This window comes from Diabrotica undecimpunctata, chromosome 5 (assembly GCF_040954645.1).
Source record: "Diabrotica undecimpunctata isolate CICGRU chromosome 5, icDiaUnde3, whole genome shotgun sequence".
NCBI classification, from domain to species: Eukaryota; Metazoa; Arthropoda; class Insecta; order Coleoptera; family Chrysomelidae; genus Diabrotica; species Diabrotica undecimpunctata.
Genome location: NC_092807.1, coordinates 155,234,476 through 155,238,997, shown reverse-complemented (window position 1 = coordinate 155,238,997; position 4,522 = coordinate 155,234,476).

Below are 4,522 nucleotides of genomic sequence, written 5' to 3'. Positions count from 1 at the left end.
CAACCAATTTGGACTGAAGATCAATAGAAAGAAAACTAAATTTATGGTGATCAGTAAAAAGAACATTAAACATATCGACCTGAATATTAAAGCCAAACGTATTGAAAGAGTACACCGATTTAAATATCTGGGATATACAGTAAATGATAAGTGGGACCCAGACGTAGAGATTAAGATCCGAATTGAAATCGAAATTGAAAATGAATGTGGCTGTATCGACGCATACTGAGAATACCTTAAACAGACAGAGTGACCAACACAGAGGTATTAAGACGAATGGGTAAAGAGGTGGAAATGTTAACAACTGTTAAAAGGAGGAAAGCGTCATACCTGGGCCATGTGTTCCGTAATGATAAGTACAGTCTGCTACAGCTTATCGTGGAAGGCAAGATTGAAGGTAGAAGAGGTTTGGGCAGAAAGAAGAAATCCTGGCTGAAAAACTTGAGATAATGGTTTCAAATACCAGAAGCTGCGAACATAATACATGCGGAACAAAACAGAGAAATCTATCGTTTGATGGTCGCCAACCTTCGGTAGAAAAGGGCACATAAAGAAGAAGATCGAGAAGTTCAAACTAAGGGCTTTTAAAACTTTATTTAAAATTACACAGTCTGCAAAACTGCACGATGATAGGATAGGGCAATACTATAATCCTATTTCCACTCGCCGACTTTATTGCGGTTCTGGCTCTACGTGCTTACATTGTATGCACGATAAGAAATAAATTAAGCAACACCAGATACAACCTACTAAGAGTCACAGCTCTTCCGTTTTCGGTGAAAGGTGGCGTTTTTCGCTCCTTGTTGGCCCCAATATATATACCTGTAGTAGACTAAAATAAAAACAAATCAACATACACAGATAGAACAGAAATATTTGGACTGTCGTAAATTGTGACCCGTCGTGAGTCCCGTTATTTTACGTAATGAGTACCAACACTAATAGAAAACTGTGTCCCCAGTTGTTGTTTCAAAAAGTCAGTTTTTCTCAGCGAAATTAAAATTTGTATAACCGAACCTGTTTTAAGGTTCCTCCTGTATTTTTGCAAAGGTAACTAAGCCAAAATTTTATTTTTTGCTTATTATTACTGTGGAAAATTTCAATATGTTTCTTCACTTTGCTTAATATTTATATTAATTTGTTTTTTTTTTATCGGCCAATGGAGTTTTTAACATGCTAATATAAAAGGTCATGTAAGACAACCCAGAATATTTACTGCGTAGGTTTTAGAATAAAATATTTTATAATATTAAAATAAACCAACCGACATTGCAACAATTTAATGCATCACGTTACAAAATGAAAGATCACAAAATGTAAGGCAATCCCATTTTATTAATTCTTGAAGCAAAATGAGTATCAACAGCGGCAAAAGCAAAGGCAAGCACACACATCTGACGTAGCTTATTATTCCCGCTTTTGTCATTTTTATGGTCAACCCGTTTATGATGCCAGATTACGGCTTTAGTAACGGCCCTATGAACACACTGCTAACCTTATCTCTTATCATTTTAGTCTACGGGGATTTCACCGCTCGGCTGCTCATACGCATCAAATTACTTCACATAATCAAGTCGTCTCTAAGCGGCCCTCCATCAAGAACGTAGATAAATAAGGAGATAAAGTAATTGAAATGTACAAGAATTATTTTTGTATTATCAGTGTCGCAAATTTATGTAAATTATTATTTTCAAATTTTGGGAATATTTTTATTTTAGCATTGGACTTCGCTCAATAAATTGTGTATGACGTAATGCTAAAAAAATTAGTGCTTATTGAAAATGGCAAATAGTCGAAACGTTTAGAAGAAGGTTGTAGCTGAAGAGTTGAGATTGCAGATAGTTCATTTCCAGATGACTATTATACCGGAAATGAAAAGTTTGATTTTTACTTCAAATAATTATATTATTCTAAATTATACTTATTAGTTAACATTCACTTCAATTTGTTCCATAAATTTGATGGGTTACCAACAGATGTGTATGCAACATAATTATAATTAAACATGTGAGGAATATTGATTCTCTAAATCCAAGCCGCAAACGGACATTGTCTGGCGTTGAGATTTTTTAATGGTCATCGCGAATGCTAGTCGGACAGGGATATGAAGCCTTTTTAATGATATTGTGGTATATGATTGTTTTAATGGGGTACGTGGCAACATGACGATTTTTTCTTTAAATCGTCGAGTCAAAATGGTTGCTTCAATAATATTTCCGGTGATACTTTTAATGACCAAGCGTGTGCCGTTGCATATTCTGGGTGGTTTAAAATTGCGTCGCCGTTCTCAACAATTTTTTATCTCGATCCATCCTTCTCAGTACTTCCTCATTGGTGATCCTGGTAGTTTATGGAATTCTCGGCATTCTTTTTGTCACACTATCTACGAAAATTGTAAAACGTCTGAATATCCCTAAGTTGACAACATCAAAGACCAACTGGAATGTTTTCGAGTCTTACATAAATGAAAATTTAAATATAAAATTAAAGCGACCAGACGATATCGATAATGCTGTGATTCTTCTCATCCAAACTATACATGCAGCCGCTGAAAAAGCTACACCCCCTTAGAATGACAAAAAACTAAGTGACACCAACATACCCATATATATAAAACGTCTTGTTGCACAAAAAAGAAGAGCCAGGCACATATGGCAAAGAAGTCGCTACTCTATAGATAAAAATGAATACAATAGATTAACACGGCAACTTAAAACTGCTCTACAAGACGCGAGGAATGATACATTTGAACTATTCATCAACAGCCTGTCAAAAGAAGACCACAGCATCTGGAAAGCAACGAAATCATTCAAAAGGCCTACACAGCACATACCACCTCTAAGGAAAGCCGATGGAAGCTGGGGAAAAACTGAACAAGAAAAGGCATCAATCTTTGCTGCACATCTGTAACACGTTTTTGGTGCACCTGAACTTAATAACAATAATAACAAAGGACAAGTTAAAAACTTCTCAGACACACCATGCCCAATAATGCTACCAATCAAATGCTTTACTCCTAATAATGTGAAAGAACAAATTTCTAGATGCAATAACTACAAAGCACCAGGCTTCGACATGATCACCGGGCTAATATTAAAAAAATTACCGAGAAAAGCAATTGTCCTACTAACGATATATAATAGTATCATAAGATTAGCCTACTACCCGATTAATTGGAAGTTCGCACAAATAATTATGATTAGTAAACCAAATAAACCACCAAATATTACTACTTCATATAGACCAATCAGGTTACTTCAATATTGTTAAAAATCTTAGAAACACTTCTGCTCCAAAGAAACTCAGAAGACATCTAAATTAATTCTGTGATCCTAACACACCAGTTTGGTTTCCGTGAACTCAGTTCCCATTCAACTCTACAACAATGTCATAGGATTGTTAAAAACATTAATGTATGCCTCGAAGAGAAAAAAATTTGCAGTGCTACCTTCCTGGATATAGCCTTTAGAACAAGCCTTTGACCGTATTTTGCATGACGGCCTCCTTTATAAACATAAGTCATCCTTTCCCACACCTCACTATCTACTTTTAAAATCATACTTCACAGAACCTTACTTTCAAGTCAAATTCCTTACAGAAACCTTTCATTACTATCCCATAAAATCTGGTGTCCCTCAAGGAAGTGTCCTGAGTTCGCTCCTGTACCTCATATATACTGCTGATATCCCAACAACAAATACGAACATAGTAGCCATGTTCGCAGATGACACCACCATAATATCCATCGATGATGACCCCCAAGTAGCATCAGGAATCCTTCAAATACACCTGAACCTACTACAAAGATGGAAAATCAAAGTTTACCATACTGAGTCTAATCAAATTACATTCACCAACAGGAACATCATATGTGCGAGAATTAGACTGAACAACATATTACTACCAGTAAAAACAGAAGTCAAATAACTGGGAATGACACTTGATCAAAAGCTCACTTGGAAAGCACACATTTTGGCAAAAAAATCCAAATCAACATGAAAATACGTCAAATGAATTGGCTAATAGGCCGAAAATCACAGTTTTCTACAGATAATAAACTTCTCTTGTATAAGTGCATAATAAAGCCTATATGGACGTATGGGATGTAACAATGGGGCTGTGCAAAGCCTTCTAATACCAAAATAATTCCATAGAATCCAGTCCAAAATACTCAGAATGATTTTCAACGCGCCGTGGTATAACAAAACACTGCATGATGACTCTGATATACCGTTCTTTAAAGACGAAATCAGCAGACTAACAAGAAATTATTTAGAACATCTGCCAGCCCACCCCAACGAGGACCCAAGACAACTAGGTACACCTCCAAAGTCAGACGAAGATTGAAGAGACAGTCGCCAACAGACTTTATTTACTAATTTTAATTTTAATTTTAATTTTCATGTCAATTTTATCACAGAATACTCCATCCCAACAAGAAGCGAAACGGAAGGCTTTTTCGCAATCCAAATTTCTTTGCGCATGTGCGAAATCCGCCATGTTTTAAGTAGTTTTGATGTCA